The 22,182-nt window shown below is 33.7% G+C and overlaps 1 pseudogene; it reads right to left on the reverse strand.

The window, feature by feature from the left end:
• Positions 1-15,084: 15,084 nt before the first annotated feature.
• LOC149151230 (BTB/POZ domain-containing protein At3g05675-like) lies at positions 15,085-16,123 on the reverse strand (annotated as a pseudogene).
• Positions 16,124-22,182: the final 6,059 nt, after the last annotated feature.

The following is a 22,182-nucleotide window of genomic DNA, read 5'->3' on the forward strand; positions in this document are numbered from 1 at the left end:
AAATTTGTGTTTAAAAAACTTTAATAAAAAATTAATAAAACAAATCAAAGATTTAAAAAATGAGAAACGTATGCATCAAATTGAAGTTGAATTAGAAGCTAAAGAACTTTCACATTTAAAAAATCATAATCAAAATTTGATTATTTAGATTAAGAAACTTAAATATGATAAAAAATCAACGATATAATAAATATTCAATAAACCAACCACAAAGATTCAAATGGATAAAACTGACTGACTTAATTAAAGAGACCTTTAATAAGAAAGCAAGCATTCCCTAAAGCATTCCCTAAGCTACCATCCATACATAGTCACAATGATTTGAAGGCTTCCATTTGACCAAGAATATTTTTTAGCTAACACATTAGGATGGCATGCTCTCGATCAAAAGGTTATTAAAAAAATAAGTGTTATTAGCAATTTCTCTCAAATGGAATAAGAACGCCATAAAAATGGTGTGGTATTATCCAAGTAAAATTTCTTGAAATATAAAACAATGTGAAGCCATAACTTTGATGGAATTACCAATGCAGTTTTGGTGTAAGACATGAAAACTATAATAATAAAACATATGAAATTAAAATATCGTTTTATTTTATTTAATTGTAACATTTGGTAATGTTATCGCTTGATATTTATGTGTTATTAATGTCTAAGTAATTTTAAGTGGGATTTGAGTATAACCACTCATTTGTATAGGTGGAATAGGTGGAATTGGAATACATGTAGAATTGTTTGGATCCTATGGATGACTAATGTACTTGCCGAAGCAAAAAAACCACAAATTTTGGAAGTGAAGGAGGTGTATGGTTTTGTTTATAGAATATGGTAATAATTTGACCAAGACATCCATTAATATTATGTGTTGCAACCTATAAGTTAGATTTTAACATCATTTTGAGGCTAGGGAAGAATAACACTTGTGGATTTAATTGTTAATCTTCAAATAGAGGGGACATGGTTGTTTCACATTGAGCATTTGATAATGCAATTGGATTGTTTAAGGACTTGAGATTTTTTTGATTATATGAAAATGTGATGTGTCACATGGAAAATATATTTTTTGCGATGTTATTACATGGTAAAGTTTTTTTTTCCATATCATAATGTCTCATATGAAAAACAACTTATTAATGTTAATTTAGATTATGCGAGTAAATAATGACTCTAGAAACCTAAATAAATTAACATTATAACAAATAAATCTTCTTTTTATTCACAAATATGATAAGAATTTGATAAAAAAATTAATAATAAGTATAATCTAACATAATTGAATATCTATACATGGTAGAACAATTACCTTAAGAGTTTTTTCGACATATAAATCAATACATATCCTTGAAAAATCAATTATTGCTTTGAAGGGATGAAAAACATTAGTATTTTGTATTTCCAAATTCATATAACTAAAATAAAAAGTTTGTTATAAAAGTAAACAATACTGTAAAAATGATATGTTTTTGTTTCCAACCCACATCCAAGCTTAACTAAAACACTCGTTAATGTTACACGAAACTAAATGTTTATTATTACCCTGGATTATAATAATCCACGTTAACATTTGATTGTATCAAATAAATATGAAGAGTAGCATTTTCCTTTATTACTCGAGAAAATGTTGTTATAAAAGGAAATTTTTGATGATAAAGTCTTAAGTCTTATGAAATTTTGATATTAAAGGTGTGACATATCAGTTTAGTGTTTTCATAATTTTTATAATAAAGGCTTGACATCCGTGTTTTTTAGGTTGGGTTATGGCAACATTAGGTTCACCTAGGTCTAACAATGCAACCCAACAATTTTTAATAAATTATAAAATGAAATTTTTTATAATAATGTTTTTTTGTTCATTGCATTTTACTAAATTTGATTTTATATGATTTTGATTATAGTTTTTCTTCAATTTCCTAAGTCATGTTAGGTGAGAACGAGTTATATCAAAGCACTTAAGCATATTGAATTACAAGTTTAAAGTAACATAAATCAAAGATTGATAATTTCAAAAAATAATTTCAGTTTTAAACTCCAAGACATTAAGATAACTAAATTTCAAAAGTTTTAATTTCACAAAATGATTTCAGTCTTAAACTCCAAGACTTTAAGATAACTAAATTTCAAAAGTGTTTTTCATTGTCATTAAGAGTATGGCTTCTATTTGATCATAATACAATTAACATCCACAAGGTGTTCTAGTTATCATTATCAGTCATATCTGTTTTTAGATTCTTAATTAAGATCAAAATTAGAAATTTCTTGTTATTAAAGACTTGCTTTTCCTGTACCTCATATTTTAATTTTCTATTTTAAGATTATAAAATAATAAATGTAATTAATAAAACTAATTAGATTAATCTTCCATAACTTTATTTAACATTTCCTCTTTCATTTCAATTCCTCAATTTATTTTAGTATTTTAATTTATTGAAACTTTTATAGGAACTCCTATTATGCGAGAGTATTTTCAAAAAAAATTTAACAATGATATATACACTGAGTCTGCATATTAGAATTTTACATTAAAAGGCATAATAATACATATTTAACATTGAATGAAAATTGATGTGAAGTAAAAATTCTAAGAACTAATTCAAGAGCCTTTTACTAAAATCAATGGTCAATGCTTGTGAGACTTGATACATATAGAAAGTCCCTTTGAGGATCTCAAGATTACATAAAGACAACAACTACATAAAGCTCAGACCATGGAGAGCCGAGGCTCTTTATTACAATAATCTCTAAAATATTTAAGTTACAAGGTTTCGATTATTGGATTTTTGAGCCTTTCCATTTTTGTGGGCAACTCAAATATTAATTCACTCAATATATGGTTGAAAAGAACATTTTCAACTTCTAAGTATAATGTAGATTTTTTAGTTTGAATATTCAAATTCAAATTTAAAAACTGATTTAAAGCTGAGAAGGAATTCTAAGTTTCTTTGCCACGCTTTGTGTTTGGCTTAATGTTAGAAAACTGGAAAGAAAAGAAATTAATTGAATTAACCAGCAGCTCACAGGTGAGCAAGTTGCACCTGGAGGGTGCACAAACTGGAGAGTACACTCTGATTCAATTAATCAAGTATGATTCAATAAATATTCACAAAGGAATAGGGAGGTGAGAACAGACTCCTACAACCTAGGAACTAATCCTAACTTAAGGAGTTACGTTACAACCATGTAACCATTTCTCCATTAATACAATATGATATTAATTATTTACAACTCTTCCCCTTAATGGAGAAAGGATTATCCTGAAGTCATAACATCCCCCTAAACAATTCAAACTTCACATTCTCAAGAGGCTTTGTAAAATATCAGCCATATTGTCACAAGTTTTAAAGTATTCAATAAAAATTTCTTTTGACTGGACCTTTTTTCTAACAAAGTGAAATTGAGTATCTATGTGTTTCGTGTTCTTATGAAACACTGGGTTGTTCGCCAACTTAATGGAACTTTGGTTGTCACATTTGATGATGGTCGCTTCTTTTTGCTCTTCTCCTGCATCATGGAGAAGCCTCCTCAACCAGATAGCTTCACATGTCACTGCACATACTGCTTGGTACTCGGCTTCAGCTGAAGATAAAGACACAATGCTCTGCTTTCTACTACTCCATGCTATGACCCCAAATCAAACACTAAATTCATAACCTATGATAAATCGTCGATCATCTAGGTTACTTGCCCAATCGGAGTTTGAAAAACCTGCTAAAGTAACATCAGATGTATCAGTGGATAAAATACCATAATCACAAGTACCATGAAGATACCTCAGTACACTTTTTTCTGCCACCCAATGAATTTCAAGAGGTTTAAACATAAACTAGCTTAGCACACTAACAACATATGCTAATTCTGGTCTAGTTTTAGTCAGATATATTAGACTACCAACTAGCTTCCTATACAAAGTAGCATCCACCTCCTCAGAGCCATCGTCTCTACACAATTTCAGGTTCTACTGAAAAGGCATTGATGATGTCTTACATTGTTCCATTCTGAAATTTTTGAGCAACCCTCTGACATACTTCCCTTAAGTAAGGAAAGTCTGCCCAAAGTCTCTCCACACTTCTAGACCTAGACAATAATGTAAACTTCCGAGGTCTTTCATTTCAAAAACCTGTGACATCTGCAATTTGATTTGTTTGATTAATGCATATGCATTACTTGTTATAATCATGTCATCCACATACAAGGAAATCAAAATTATCTGCCCATGTTCATCATACATGGTATATAGATTTGGATCATTCTTACTCCTATGAAAACCATGTTGTAAGAAAAATGAATCAATCTTCTCATACTGAGACCTGTGTGCTTGTTTTAAACCATAAAGGGCCTTTTTCGATCTACAAACTAACTTCTCCTACCCTTGTTTAACAAACCCTTCAAGTTGCATTAAATAAACCTCTTCCTTTAAATCACCATTTAAAAATGCAGACTTAACATCTAACTAGTGTAGCTTCCACTGATGTTTTGTAGCTACAACAATTAACATTCTAATAGTATTCAATTTGGCTATAGGAGCAAAGGTTTCTTCATAGTCAATTCCCTCTTTCTGTGAATAACCCTTTGCTACCAGTCTAGCTTTAAACTTTTCTATACTCCCACCTGCATTAAATTTAGTTTTGTAAATCCACTTGCAACCTATTGGTATTTTTCCCTCGGGCAATTCAAATATTTCCCAAGTATTATTTCTAATAATAGATTCAAATTCTTCATTCATTACGGCCCTCCACTCATGAGATTGACTGGCTTCTTTATAATTTGTGGGTTCTATAAAATTTAAAATGGTTGACATTAAAGCATAGTCTTTCAATTTGGCTGGTAGTTGAGTCTACCTACCTGATCTTCTCGGTAAGGGACTCTCCTCAAATCTATCTTCTTCAAATGTTAGCAGGTTTGACTTACTAATTACATCACTTGCTTATTCCTCTTTCTACTATTGTTGTTGTTGATGCTGCTGCTATTGATTGTCCTCATTGCTTTCTTCCATCATCAATGGAATGTGCCACTCTTCAAGGTTGTTCTCTTTATTTCCTTCCTCGGCCTGCTCATGAAATAGCACATCTCGACTCGCAAAAACTTTATGAGTCAAAGGATTAAACAACTTATAAGCTTTAAATTCATTGCAGTATCCTACAAAGATGCATTTCATGGCCTTAGGGTCTAACTTCTTCCTATCATCCTTGGGAATATGGGCAAAGGCTTTTGACCCAAAAACCCTTAAATGATTCACTACAGGCTTATATCCATAAAATGCTTCAAAAGGAGTTTTAAAGTTGAGACATTTAGTTGGACTCCTATTTTTCAAGTATACTGCAGTGTTGATGGCTTCAACCCAAAAACCATTGGATAAACCCTTACCTTGAAGCATACTTTGTGCGCACTCCACAAGGGTTTTGTTCTTTCATTCTGCAACTCCATTCTCTTGCGGAGTATGAAGTACTGTGCACTGTTGAATAACCCATGATTCCTGCAAAATTTCATGAACTCTCCCAACTTTTATTCTCCCCCTTTATTAGAGTGGAGAATCTTGATGAATTTTCCTATCTACTTCTCCACCATATTATTAAACTCTTTAAAGCATTGAAATCTCTGACTCTTTTTTCTGATAAAATATATGCAGGATAATCTAGTGCAATCATCAGTAAAGAGTAAAAAATAATATGCACCATCTAGCGACCTAGTTTCCATAGATCCGCATATATCTATATGCACAAGCTCCGAAATATATCTTTTCTTCCTATCAACATTTAGAGGAAACTCTTCCCTATGCATTTTCCCTAATGCACATGCATCGCAATCTAAATGAACATTTTGAAAAGTAGGAAGTCCATCAACCATACCATTTATTTGTAGCAACATGAGATCTTGTAGGTTAAGATGACCGAATCTCTGATGCCAAATATTCTCAGCTGTCATTCCTGATGAAGCTAAAGCTTGGTGTGGCATGCTCTTGATGTTCAACCTATACAGGCCTTCCACACACACTCCTAATGCAATGGGTTCCTTCTTGTTGTCCTAATGACACAGTATGTTCTGAAGAATTCGACTTGCAGGTCCTGATCTGCCATCATTGAAACAAAGATCAAGTTCTTCTTAGTCCCAGGTACATACATCACATCTTTAATATATTTGATATTACCATCAGACAACATCACTAAAATATCACCATACCTCTTAATCTGATAACCTTTGTCATCACCTAGATAAATGTTAGCTCCACAAGTAGTTTCTTCAAAATTCTCGAACCAATGTCTATTGCCTGTCATATGTGATGACCCGCCTGAATCTATGAGCCATGTTTCGGCCTCATCCTCCTCAAGGGCTTAAAGAGCATAATCAGCTACAAGTAATCAAAGATCATGACTTTGACCTTCATCGGCAAAGCGCCCTATGTGCTTTCTCTGTTTATTTCTAACCTCATCTGTCTATCTCTTAAAACAAAACTTATTTAAATGACCGGCTTTCCCACAACAAAAACATTTAATGTCAGATTTGTTACCATTGTTACTTGGAGACATACCTCTAAATGGTCTCTTCTGAAAAATGCCACCGCCTTTCTGTCCTTGTGGTTATTTTCCTTTGTATGGCTTCTTCTTTTCCATCAAAGCAAGATCGACACTTTGTGGTATCAAATTCTGCTGCTGCCCTTCTTCCTATATCAGGATTCCTGTTAGCTCTTCAAATGCAGGGGCTTTGTCCCTTTCAGACAAGCCTGTCATGAACATATGGTATTCATCAGTCATCTCATTCAATGTAATTGTAACAAGATTGGAATTAGACACCTTCTCCCTGATGTCACCCAATCTGTTCTTGAGGTCCTTGACCCATGCAATGAATCCAACAACATATTCATTCCCTTCCATCCTCATGGAAAACAACTTGCCTTTGAGCGACAAGACGTGATTAGTGTTATGCGTCTAGTAAAGGTTCTTGAGTGTAGTCCATATCTCACTAGACAATTTACAGCCTCTGATATGTGGGATAATGTTTTATTTAACGAACATCTTCAATAAGACTTTCACCTTATTCTCCCTTTTATTCCAATCCTGTATTAGTGTTGTCATACTACCTGCCAAAATGGTCAGCTTCTGCTCATCGCCGTTGATGATCGACCATGCGCTTGATCCCTCAAGAAACGTCTATAGATTGAATTTCCAATAGGTATAATTAGTCCCATTGAGTTTGTTAGTCTTGTTGAGATAAGCTTCTGTGAAACTGTTCATTTTATAATGATCGGATTCGAGATCCCCCTATCTTCAGCCAATTCTAACCAAGTGAACAATTACAAGCTACAGTAAAAAATAATCTCAACACATACTAGAACCTTTGAATCGATCACATATTTGCCACCAATCTACCACAATCTCTGTGTCTCCAGCTCATATCCACCACCGATCTGGCAAGATCTCATGTATAGAACCATAAAAACACATTAGTGCTCCTTCACACTGAAAAACTGTGATTTTTTGGCCCAATGATCAAAATTTTCTCTACGGAAAGGCTGATCATCGCGGGTTAGACCCCGAAATCCGCGATGATCATCGCTTCTATTACTCCAAAAAATGTGATGATCGCCTTGTGCTCAGCTGGAGATATGCTAAGACATGTGAGAAAGCAAAATTCTCCTGTGAATAATGTATGTCACTCTCGACCACCTAGACTCTGAAACTATGAGCACTGACGCTCCTTTGTTGCTACTAGGGCACTATAACCACGAAGGCTCTATAGCCATGAAGGCTCTAATGTAGCCAATAAGGTTCTTTTGGTGAATTAGGCTCACTAGATCTGAGCTCTGATACCATGTTAGAAAACTGGAAAGAAAAGAAATTAATTGAATTAACCAGCAACTAATAGGTGACCAAGCTGCACAAACTGGAGAGTACACTTTGATTCAATTAATCAAATATGATTCAATAAATACATCACAAAGGAATAGGGAGGTGAGAACATACTCCTACAACCTAGGAACTAATCCTAACTTAAGGAGTTACGTTACAACCATGTAACCATTTCTCCATTAATACAATATAATATTAATTATTTTCAACTCTTAATTCACCCCATAAACTCTATATATTTTGATAAAACTTCGTGGACACATTGAAGAGAATGTCCCCTACAATATGTAAAGAATTTAGACTAAATAAAAGTATTGAATGCATGCAAGTCTAAGTATAAAACCCATACTTTTTGCATAAATTTTAAAATTCTTACATGTTGGCCTGGGACATGCATGGTACTTAAAACTTAATATTTTTTTGATGAATTTGGTAAGAAAATAGAGAAAGGTATCCTCTATAGCATATCCAAAAAATTTACATTAAATGTAGGAGATGTTGGAAATAATTATGCAGGGTCAAATAATCGACTTAGTTTTGTGTATAAAAGTAGATGATTGGGCATAGGAGGATTCATAGTTTGGACGCAGAGTCTAAGTTGTAATGCAGTTGTAGTTATTTCGATGTTTCATTTCTTTGAAGTTTCATTTTTTTTAATCATGTATTAGTTTGTTAGCAGTGTAGTTTGTCCGTTGTGTACTCTGTGATCCTTCATCTGGTATCAGAGCTTCCACAAAATCATGCTGGTATTTATTTATTTATTTATTTATTTATTTTGTTAGAGAGAAAATCTTCTTTTTATTATGGAAAAGAAAGCACATATATTAGAGAGTAAATTTCAATCGCCATAGATGCGTTCAGACAAGTCATCATCTATCTACTTACACAAATCTCTACAGAGAAAAACAAAGAAAATACATTTAGTCGAACCATAACATTTGTGAGTCTACTCACATGATAGAATCGCCTAATATTAGAGGACACAATAAAAAAATTGTCATAAAGACAACACAGTCAAAAAACAGAATTCTCTCTAGACAAAGAGCCCTGACAGAGAACCTTGCAGTCGAAGAACCATGTTATAACGGGATGGAACCTTCCCCTGTCAAAGAGACAGAGCAAAATTGCTGGAAGATGATGCGATCTGAAACATAGCAACAACCCAATTTCGATAGTCGATCTGCTTCACTATTTTGAGGTTGGTAGATCTGCGAAATGAGAAGATGAAGAAAGATCATTGAAAGACCTCTTATTCAAGATTTCCAAGTCTCAAGAGTAGGAGAATTAAGGAACCCCTGTGGTTAGCCCAGTCAATAACAAATTTAGAGTCACCAAAGACAAAGAGAGACTAAACGTCAAACCAGAGGGCACAATGGAGTACCCCCAAAGTGCAAGAAGTTTGGCTGGAGTATTAGATCCCAAGCCACATTGCCAATATAATCTATAAAAAGAGGTCAAGGTTGATATTAATGGTCATTCCACATCCATAAGAGTTAAAGAGAATGCACCATCGAAAAATCCTGCAGGATAAGAGGACCATATATCTCTAGGAAAGGGGCAAAGAGAGTCGATGGAGGGAAAGGGAACCAAAAATTTAGACTAATATGAAAAGATACTACAACAAGTCCTCCAAATGTTCGGTGGAACATGATCAAAGATGAAAGAATTTCTAGACTTCTATATGCCCCAAATGATGAATAAGGCCAGTGTACGATGTGATTTTTGTTCCAGAGACCACTGACCAAGATAAGTGATAATGTCCAGACCTTCCCAAGTAGCAAGGTATCTCATCATGTGGAGAACCCCATTCCAAACATAAGAGGCAAAGGGTAGTAGAATGAAGAGGTGAAGTATGTCTTCTCCAGATGAGAGGCAGTAACTGCATTGACTCGGACCTTACAAACCCTTCTTACATAAATCTTCCCATGTGAGACAGTGACTGCATTGACGCGGACCCTGGAAACCCTTCTTACATAAAATTTCCCATGTAAGAATCCAGTTATGGGAAACAATCCAGGAAAAGCATTTCAATTTCAGGGTAAAATTCCATTTCCAAGCTCTCACCAACCAAGAGTAAACTGACATCTATCTCGTAGACATGGAGATTAAATTATATGCTTCCTTGACAATAATGCTCCCCTACTGTGACACAGAGTAAAATCATGTTGGTTGAAAGACCAAGATCCAAGTGAAACCTTGAATAAACCTTTGTCCAAAAAGTATTTGAAATCATGTTTACACTTGTTACTATCGGTTGCCATGATTGTTTACACCTGCTGCCACTAGAGAGTTTGAAATGGTGATTAAACCTCCTACTGTCAGTTGCAGGCAAGGGTAGAGATTCTACATCATTTTCCTGTACATATTTCATCAGAAAACATTAAAAGAATTATGACACAGAGACATGGAGATACATTACAGACATGGACAAGAACTAACTATAAAATTGAGATAATCTTCAACTTTGCGAGAGCCCTAGTAATCATATTGCACCAGAGGAACACAAGAAGATGAGAATAGATAATACTATATTCCTCATGCTAGCTATTCTACAACTACTGTAGAAGGTGTACATACTTTGGAGGCTCCGTGTATGTGCTTCAAGCCAATAGCAGTGGTAGAGACAAGCTTTCAATTGCTTGGCTTGCTAGTGTTGCACGCCTACTACACACATCGAGTTGGGCCTCAAGCTTGGCAGTCCAAAATTCACCCACACGTGACACACTTTATTTAAGTAACTTTCATGCTTTCTAGGACCTTCCCAAGCACCGGTAGTAGCACCTTTGTTGCTTGCTCTATTTCCTTTACTACCCTTCATCTTGTGTTGGTCAAGGACACTAGAAGGTAAGAACCAACCCTTCTACAAGTAATCTCTCTTCAAAGGGAAGTAGCACAACTGCAAAATATTTTGTAGCAGACATATGAAAGAAAGTAAAATGGATACATTGGTAAGTTATTTAAACTTGTATTGTGATTTAATGTCCACTGTAATTACTAGAGTATGCATTTCATGTAATTGCAAGTGGAATACAACAACATTTATGGTTGTTGAATATTTGTATTGATAATTGCAATTGGAGAATTCCAAATTTGAGGTTTATTTTTATTTTTAAAAATAATGAGTTTCAAGAAATTCAATCTATTGTAAATTAAATATATACTCTTAACCTGCAATAGATGAAATACATACTCTTGACCGTTGCTTGTAGAGGACCATAATTGGTAGACTTTTAAAAGCGTACGCACATGTAACCCACAAGTCTAGGCTTCATTCGCCAAGAGAGAAAGCTTTAAGTCCCCATCCGCCAAGAATGAAGGATTTCAGGCCCAATCCGCCAAGAGTGAAAGATTTCCTTTTTTAGAGTCTCATATAATAAACCATTGCTCAATTTTTTTTCTATAGAGAGAATTGTAGTGGTGGAAAGTATACAGGCCCTCACCTTAACCCCAACCTTTTTCTATAGAGATCATTATAGTGGAGATAATTATAGTGGTGGGAATTATTTGTACCCTCACCTTAACCCCAACCTTCTTGAACATGCATTCCCTGAATAGGCATTAGATAAGGGGTTATATAAATCACTTTATGAATAAGTGAAATTTCAATAACATCTATGTTAGCATATCCAACAACAAAAGTAGTTCAAGATCAATAACTAGTGTAAGTATTTGATGTAGTTTTAGTACCTATAAAAGCGTTCATTTAAGCAGATAGCAAAATAGTTCATATAATAGTTACAACAGAGTATGACTCACTCACACAATTGATATGCCTCGCTGAATTCAATGAAGTCGTCGGTGTTGTTTCAAAGTTTTAAAGTCATTTGTCCTTCCTTTGCACCATCACAAAACCATTAGATCTCCAAATGCATTAAATCTCTGACACAAAGAGTTGAAAACCTCAATTTTTAGTGTGGAGGGGGAATGAGGGTGTAACATGCAAGCATGACATGGCTACCTCTCAATTGTTTTTTTATTTAACTTATATTGGTTATTATATTTAATTTTTAATTTAAAAAACAATCTCTCAACGTAACTACAAATTTAATATAAATTATATTTCACCATCCTTGCATGCATCACCACCTAGATTTGTTGTTAAATTATGTTCTTAAGATAGAAGGGAATCAATGAGCTATGATAAGGTTTTTCTTAAGCCTTGAGCTACATTGGCTTCAATCCTTTGTGCTCTTTCCCTTGCTTTTGCAGGCTCTGGGCATACAAAGAAAGTATCAACAACAATTCTACAATAAATTGGACAAACATGTAAATAAACACCTCCAAGTTGAAAATCAAAGAGGGATAGGCCATAACACAAATGGAAAGGTGCCAATTAGTTCTCAAATTAACCACCTCCAAGCTGAAAAGAAAAGAGGGCTAAGCCATAACAAAATTGGCAATGTTCCATCATGGAAGAGGCTTGCAACAGGTTCATTGTTCACTGCACATTGTTCCACCATTGTACATAACCCTGGAAGGTAGAGCTAAAGGAGTTCAAAACCCTCGCATCTTGAGACAGATGTCAAGAAACAACCATGAAGCAAAGAAGCTTCCAGGTTTAGAAGTTGGGAGTTAAATCTGGGCCCCAACAATTTATAATGGGGTTCTAAGAAAAAATGTGTTCCAATGTCTGAGTTGTTGGAGGGTCTCGTGCAATTGTTCATGATACATTCAACACAATGTTGGCACCTTCCCTAGTTTTTGATGGATAGTAGGCATTCTACATTTGTAAGAGAATTTCACAACAATTGCAACCATGTCTTCATCACCTCCAATGTGTTTCAATATCGACTTCATCTTGGAAGAGGGTGGTAGTTGTATCTTGTAGAAGGATCTCCATAGGCCTCAAGTCAGTTCATAGAATATGATGGTTATCCTCCTTGTTAATAACATCCTTCATCAATTCCATCACTGGGCTTATTAAGGCGTTTCCTGATACTCTGGTGATGGCTACCATGGCTTTCTTGCTACTATGGGAGAATGTAGAGGCTACATCTATGGCCTATCATAGGGGAAGGGGGAGTTGTGATGGTAAAACAAAGGAGGTAACACTTTGTCTCGTCTTTCCACCGACTATGAAGCAAATAAGCCACCATCTTTGGAAGCTAAGTTTTTAGTTTTTAAATTGTGTGAATAGTTTTGGGAGTCCATAGGGGCCACGTGGGTAGCATGCAAGCTCCGTGTGCCTATCTTAAATTTTTCATATTTAATTTAATTTATTATGAATATTTTTTAGTTTTTTTTTTTAATTTTTAATTTTTCATTCAATTATTATAATGAAAAATGTGGCCCTCATCTGCATGAGTTACACGCAAATGTTGCAGTGTGCCTTGGATAGTTCCAAGGGAGATTTCCATGTAGATTTTGCAGTGTGCCTTAGATAGTTCCAATGGAGGTTTCCAGCAGAAAAAGATTGTGTAACGCCTTGTCTTTCTGATCCTGCTGGTTATTCGACACAACCTGGTAGGTGAAGGTATCCAACAAACAAAGCTTGTGCAAGGCCTCATTTTTCTACTCCTAGTTATTCTACTCAACCTCGTAGGTGAATATGTTTTAATTTTTTCAAAAATACATTTCCCTTTGGTTCAACTCATCTTACTATATTACTAATGGTCCGACCCATATGCTTCTTCGAGCAACAATTTTCCTTATCCTTCCCACATCCTTTTGATTTTTTATCCATAGAGACGCCTAAAAATCCATGGTAACATTTATGTTTCTCTACCCATTCTCATTTTTAGGAACATATATTAACTCATGTAACAACATTAATTCCATAACTAATTTTCATTGGTGCTCAGATAATCAGAAGATGTAATATTGATTCCTACATGGTGTTCAACTCCTGAATTTCAATAGATATATGAAAATACCTGACACGAATGGCCAATAATCAGGCCCGAAAACACTTGTCCTTGACATGAACATAATTTTTCTTATTGGAATTTGGATGTAAAGAGTAAAAAATAATGTAAAATTTCTTATTGGAATTTCACTGTAAATAATAACACATAACGCCTACTTCTGTTGGTTTTCACAAGGCCTCTATATGCATGGGTGCAGTTTTCATAATTATGGATTTTGACCACTAAACAACACCTTCCAAACTCTTATATTTCTCTTTGTTATGCTTATATCCCTTTAATTCTGATAGATGTGATGTATGATGATTTTAATGTTTTATTTGTTGGTTCTAAATCCATACAAGGTAAATTGCATGATAGATTTACATATGTGTTAATTTGTGTGAGGGTTCATATAGGAAATAGGGTTTAGAAGTTGGGAAATTATTGTTAATAAGATAATATACTCTTCTATGGATCTGGATGAATAAATACATGTATCTCATATGTTGTGTGATGAAGAAAGATTCAACAAAGACTGATAGTCACTAATGTAAGAGAAATGTGAGGAATTTGTGGTCATCACACCTACATATTATTGTGATGGCTTAAGCTTCATAGAGTAAGCTTGGGCAATTAGCTTAAGAGTAATGTATTGATTCTTGGGTGTATATTCCCCTGCATGCTATTGAGGGATCATGATATCCTATGGATAGATATCAGTCTGAAGTTTCTTGTGAGATTTGACCTTGAGCCACTTCTTTCTTTGTTTAGAAGTCATGGACTTCTTTGGTAGAAACCCTAGTATTAAGGAGAGTCTGGGAATTTTCCCTCAAGTATCCTTCTTTGTAAGTATTGATGTACAAATAGATATCCAGGACTGAAGAACCCCCTCAAGTATACTTGCATCTGAATGTCGAGGTGGCACATTCTCAACCCCATGCATCGATGCATCCAGAGATATAGGCATCTGAATGGGAAAGGAACGTGCACATTAAAAATAGTCTAGATTTGGATCAAGACCAGATATATTAGAAAACATTGATTGTAGCCATATGCCCAGGTTTATCAGTAATGCATAAAAGCATAAACATTCCATATGTCTTTGTGACCAGATATAATGTAAAATGTTTGTATAACGTTTAAAATATTAATATTTGAAAATATCAATTGTAACCATAGGCCTAGGTTTTATCAATAATGGATACAAGTTTACTGATGAAAGCACAAACATTCCAAATGGCTTTGAGACCAGATATAATGTAATATATTCATATAACGTTGAAAGGAGTGACCTGGTGGGTCAATCTCCTCTTTGTTTCTATGTACCTCTAACAACACAATTCAAAAGCTTCACTTAAATCTCGATGTCTTTCTTGCTTTGTTTGAAACCAATTATATTAATGGCCAAAATAAGTAATAGTAGAGGTATTTCTGGTATTAACATAAATCATACCCAAAGACAATCTCCTTTTTGTTTCTTTGAATGTGTAACACTACACTTTAAAAGCTTCAGTTAAATATGGGTATTTTACTTGCTCTGTTTTAAGCCAGTCCACCAAAATTTCAGCTCAATCACTAGAAAGCAATGCCAAAACCAATGAAATGAGTGTAGATTCTATGCTTTGCTAGAGATCATTATCCATTTGGTAAGGGATTTTATCATACAAATTTTATAGGTCAAGTTGTGGTTTTGTCTCCTTTATAAAGATTAGTCAACGTTTCACCAGATGTGTTCGCCTTGAGTCGAAAGGATTTTATTGTCATACACAACTGCCTCCAAAACCTTATTTGCAATTTCAATTTTGTTTTCTATTTTTGTAATTTCAATTTTGTTTCCAATAGGCATGAATTAAATATTACACCCTTAATTATGCAAAGAATTTTATCTAAAGCTTCCTCCCACTTGATGATAAATTCAGTTAAAAGCTCCATCTTAGGAAAAATGTGACACAACCATAAGAAGTTAGCCTAAAAAGATTAAAATGTGATTATCATGGTCTTCTAGGACATTTTCTGTATTAGACAATATAGATGCCATTTTCTGATAGATGTTTTTTTACTTCATACTTACATTGTAATCTAATGCAAGTAGAGGTGCTTCAACATATTCAATTAACATATTCTCTACATGCTCTTGTGCAGAAGCTTTGAGTTCTTCTGGAGAAGCAGGAAAATCATAATGTTTTCTATCAACTTGAATGGAAGCATGTATGGTGGAGATAAACAAATTTCTTATCGCATATGATTCAACTGATTGAATTCTAGCAAGGATGGGAATGAATTTTGAACCTACGTTTGAAGAGTTGTTATTATTTTTTCCTCTTCATTTTCCTCCCAAAGAACTGTCTCTAAATATTGAACACAATTTGAAATTATTCGATCAGTACCAATTTGGGTACCAAGTTTGGTGGCTACTTTTGAAATGCCAAAATCCATGTTTGACCCCTCATGCAAGGGAACAAGTTACTCATTCTTCCATTGGATTTAGTCTTATAGTTCAATAGTTGGGCTTGCTTCCAATGAAACACATTACTAACTAATTGTTAGCTATTTCTAGGGAAACATCTCTATGTTACTATTGGTATTTTGTTGGCATATTTATGTGGGTTGTTCCCTTCTTGTAGGCCTTTGGAAATCACTTATATGTAGGCTTAGTAGGATTATTTTTTCATAATCATTTAATTTTCCAATCTTTACATTCTTTTAAGAAATTCTTATCAATATCGTTTCCTAAAGTGTAGGTGTAACCCCTTGCACATTCTTGGTTATTAGACTCTATTCATTGCAGAATATCCAACATAGCTAGTGTTTTTTATATGAATTATTTTTGTTCACCCACGTCATATTAAGTTCTCTAACACGTACATGATTCAATGTCACATGCTTTAATGGAGTGCCTCAAAGAAACCATCCTTCAACAAAAACCATCATGCCTAGTTATTGTCTTATTTTAGGTCCATTTATGTTCTTGGTTAATGTACTTAATAAGTTTAGGAAACCATATCCTTCAGAAAAAACCACCATGCCTAGTTATGAGTCATGTTTCAGTTCCATTTATGTTCTTGGTTAATGTACTTAATAAGTTTAGGATTACGTGAAGGAAATGCAAACTTCCCCAGAGGCATAAATGGTCGTCCTGCAAGCTAAGGAAATGGGGATCCACTCAAATTTCATACCATGGCCTTGTGTATGCAAATATTATAGATGTAAGGCAAGGCGACTTTTGACTTAACTTGTTAATGTTTATATGGAGCCAATTAATTTTCCTGGTTTCGGCAAGAAAGTCATGAATTTTTATGGGGTGAATTTGTTTTTTCACATAAATGTCAAATGTACCACCTGTTATGCATATCATTGCACTATTTTTTTTTTATATATATATGATGATGCAGACGTCAAACGTCATTGCTATAGAGTAGGATCAAAATTATGTACATTTCTACAATCATCAACTTTTACAAGTATAGTGACTTAGCTAGCCATTTGTTTCGTTTTTTTTACAATGTAGTGGTAGTACCTAGGTGGTTCTCGGACCACAATCTAATTGAAATGTTAATTTGGATGTTTCTTTTATCCTCAATTAATCTGTTGATCTGGAAAGGATGCCCATATTTCAAATTTATCTGAAGTTAACATTTCTTACAAAAGAACTACAATTTCAAGACTCAATGATATTTCCATCTACATGGACCTTTTGGCCAATATCAATGACCATTATATATTTTAGAAGTATGTAGTGTTATGTTTGCTTGATGTGCCTAGTCACCGACTGAATCTCAATTCCCATGATGCTTTTTTTATTCTGTTTTCAAGAATCTCGAATTTCAATTGTTGTGATAATAGTTCTATCTACCTAATGATTAGATATATCTCATAATTTTTCTGTCAAATGTTTCAATTCAATGGAAAGGCATTCTTTAGTGCTTTCATAATGTGCACAATGTTTCACCATCGGGGTAGTTGGGTTTTTTTGTTTTGTTTTTCTACTCATTAATGTGCATAATCTTGAATAGTAGTTTTCTAATTCATCAAAGGACTTTGATTTATTTTTAAATCTTTAGCAGGCGAGGTTTTTTCTTTTTAGTTGTTAATGTTTATGTCTTTGATTATCGGTTTCCTTCTTCATTGCAACTACTTGTTTTATTTTGTTTTTATTTTTATTTTATCACATAGACCTCTCCCTTTGTCTAACATTTGATATATATCTATAGATCATGGACACCTTTGCAGAGATTTGACATGATGCAGTTAAAGACATTAGAAAAAAATTCTTGATCTACCAGGTGTTCATTTTTTGTTGTGCTCTTGCAGCTTATCTATTATTGGTTGGTAATAATTGTATTTTTTTATTTTCATGTGGCCATGCAATGAGATTCATCATATTTGAGAGATCCAGAAAATCTGCAGCTTTAATTTAACAAGGTTTTAACATCGGTTTTAATTTAACAAAGTTTTAACGTCAATTTGAATTTCTAATTCATCCAACAACCCACGGAAAACCATACTCCCCCAAGTACATTTACTACCTTAAAGGTAGATTCATATCCAATGGACTCGAACAAGAGATGGTTTCCTAGAAGAGCCAAGCAGCTGAGGAGAACACAAATATGAGGAATTTAAAAGAGAAAACCCACATTGCCAAAAGATACACTTGAGTTTCATTTCTTTTGCCTTGCACATGGAGACAATTTGTAAATCCTATTCTAGTTGGTGTTAAATTTTAATACATGATATGCATATTTGCATTCATAGAGTAAATCTTACAACTAGGAACTTGGAAATTACTTAAACCTCTTATCAATACTACAAATCTATTTATCTTTAATATCTTTATGCAAACACTGCAAACTAAAACAATATCAAGACATCAAACAAAAAGATACTAAATCTGCATAATTTGGTCTTCTATAAAGAATAAGAGAAAACATATTTATGTTACTAATCCCACTTAACTCTATTTATCGATAGGGACTTCTGCTATGTAGTTACCCTTGTCTTTTATTAATTTTACTCAAGCTACTGTAATATTGAAAAAAAAAAACATATAAAAAAAGATATATTTTCTTCATAGAATTGAGTATAATTAATCATATACATTTAATTTTAATTTTTAAATTTAATTGTTTTATATATTTTTTATTATTTAAAAAATATATTTTTAATATAAATGAATTATATATATTTATTTTAAAATGAAATATATTATTTCAATAATTATTAATTAAATTAAAAATATATATCAAGAAAAAAACATTTAACTTAACTCTATAGTATAATGAATTCGTAAATCTTAAAAGTGAGTATAAAATTATTGAATGTAATATTCCATTTTTAATTATTTCACAACAAATTCATTCTCTAAAAAAAATTTAAAATATTTAAACTAAACTTTATATATAAGAGTTTAAATTCATTTTAATTCTAGATGTTGTGAGGGATCAAAACTTTTTCTTGAATTCCATATCTCTTTTAATGTGAAAAGACATTTGATCACTTTTATGAGGGATCAAAACTTTTTCCTCAAGTGCAAACCTCTTTAAAAGTGAAAAGAGATTTGATGATTTATTTTTGTAGTTAGAGAGATTTGATCACTCTCGATGCTTGGTAGATCTAGAGTTAAGATGGATATAGGTTGATTTAATTATTATCCTTTAAATAGGCCACATTAGAGAAGAATACCATGGGAAAAAAACATGGTTGGAGATTTTTTTTTTTCTCAATTTAATTTAATTTTGTTTTATTTTGACGTAGTCAAAATGTTAAACCTTACAACATCTCTACCATAGTGGGTTGGAGAGAACCTCTTGGCACAACAAATTCGTAAATCTTAAATTGGGAAAATAAATTGTTGAATATAACATGCTTACACTACAAATACCGATCATTTTGGTGACCTCTCTATACACAATTATTTTGATGAGCATCCATGAAGGTTGTCATTAGTTATGTCGCATTTCACTCCACCATCGTAGCAATGGGCCTAATGGTTGAGAACATGTGTTCCCCCCTAATAGGTCACAAGTTCAAAACTAGAGGGGGGTAGAGTATGTATGCCTTCGTAGACTTAGTAGTCAAATCAATGTGCAAAGGTGGGTCCGTTGTCCCACAAACAAGGGGGTCTCATACACCAATTTGGTGTCTGGCTAGGATGTGACCTTAAAATTGGTTAATAATAATAATAATATATACAACTAAATGACATTTGTTATGCCCAAAGGAGGACACTTTATAGCATTGCGTCCCAACACCACCTGCACATTTTAGAGATGTCCATAAGCTTTAATGTTAATGCTAACATATTAATATTAACATGGTTTTGTTAATCATGGTTGAGAATTTGTTCAATATTAAAATTATAATATATATATATATATATATATATATATATATATATATATATATAAATTAACATGAACATTAATGTTTTTTTCTACGTGGTTCACAGAAATCAGAGAATCACGAAATATTTGTGTGAGGCGAGTCAACAATGGAGTGTGACCTCTAGAGTGTCAAGAGAATTGAACTTGTGACCTCCCAATAGCAAAAGTGCTTTAATGTCAAAAAGTTAACCAATTAATCTAACGCAACAAGCTAACATATCAATATTAATGTTAAATCAATATGTTAACATATTAATGCTAATGTTAATATATTAACTTACTAATATTAATATTAATATTAATGTTAATGTTAATATACATATACATATTAATATTAATATTAATGTTAATATTAACATTAATATTTTAATGTTGCTATTATTATTATTATTAATATTGATTTAATATTTTTATTATGAACATTGATATTATGATTAATCTCATTAACCCTTTTCAAATATAATCAACAAATAGATTCACACCTGTTAGTAAATTAATATAATCTCATTTATTGATTAATATATGAAATGACAATTTCCACTTTTATAAATCAATAAAATTATAAAAATAAATTAATAAAACGCATTAATAAATATCGTTGTGGTAGTTCTTACTGACATTGAATTCAATCGAATGACCTCAGTTTAAAAAAGAAAAAAACCAAAACAACGCTAACCTTAAATTAAGACATGCTCAAAACCTGGACTAATCTTTGAAATTGAAACGTGCTTTGTAAGTGGCGTTAGGATACCAGTGCTTGGGAATCACGTTCCTTACAGACAATGTTCATTTGCTCTTCAACGTTGTGACCCGCACAGAGAACGGTGCCTTCGGTGGATCACCTCCTAGTAGACACTAGTTGGCTCCCCAATTTTGCCTCCTAGTAGACACTAGTTGGTCGAGGAGTTAAAAAATTGTCCTCCGAAGATGCTAAAGATGTCGCTACTCATAATGAATCTGCTTCAAGAAAGATGCAGAGGAGGAAGTTCTCCTCCCATGGAACCTCAAACAGACATCACTATTGTCGAAGTGGTGGTCGTGCTGAACAAGGAGGCCGAGACGTATGTTGAGGCTATTGTTGAAGATTGGGAGTGGAGAAGAACTGGCATAACTATCTTTAAGTATAATAGTTTTGGAAAAAGGCATATCGTTGAGCACGAAGTCGGAAGCTAGGTTCTTGATGCTAAGGGTGGTGTCAAGGGACCAATGCAGAGATATCTTAACATGCTCGAATACCAACATTGTGCACGGGCATTGGAAAGATGATATTGGTGAATAGAGAACTAACTCATTGTAAGGAAGAGTTGTATGACTTGTATGTAAGGGTTATTTGTTTTTTATTTTTTGGCTCACGTGGAAGCTCAAGTATAAATCTAGTGATGGGGATGGAGTTCCGGTAGGGGGATATGGAGCTTAATCTAATCACAAATATATATATGGTTGTTCCATTTGTGAACAGAAGATCTGTATGATGGCCAAGAGATAAGGTACATCGCATCACATTATACCATTATCAAATGGCGTTGGACTCTAGCTCGCATCTCAAGCATCATCATGAACGCAATGTATGTTCATGGACTGTCGTGGCAAGGTTGCGTCCATGGTTTTAGCAGATTCGAAAGTAAGGTAGATTGTTCAAAGAACAGGGCATAACTGCACGCTTGATTTTTTTTGTGAAAGAGGAGCAATAATAACCCATAAAATGATTAAAAAAATTGCTGCAATTGATAAGGAAGAGTCCGACAGACTCAGGTGGCAAACAGGTGTTACATGAGTTGGAGGTACTGAGGTAGGCATTGTATCTGGGCAGCGGACATGAACAACAAATCTGGTGGGTGCAGTGGCTTGGAGGTTTGGCAGTGGAGTACAGAGTCCTGATTCCTACAAGGCCGCGATCACGTGGGTGGTGATGAGATCGAGCCAAACGATTGCTGGTGTGATTTGTGCCAGTGGATGAACTGGTGCTTGACCGTGGAGTTTGGGGACCCGACAAGACGTGGAGTCTGAGCGCAAAACTTCTATTAAGTGGAGTGAGCCGAGGGCTATGTGAGCTGAAGGTTTAAGGTTTAAGGCTAAAACGTGAAAGTTGCATGGACTATAGAAGGCGCACTGGAT

This window comes from Pinus tabuliformis, chromosome 9 (genome assembly GCF_031772625.1).
Source record: "Pinus tabuliformis cultivar Carrire ecotype Pingquan chromosome 9, CPIR1, whole genome shotgun sequence".
Lineage (NCBI taxonomy): Eukaryota > Viridiplantae > Streptophyta > Pinopsida > Pinales > Pinaceae > Pinus > Pinus tabuliformis.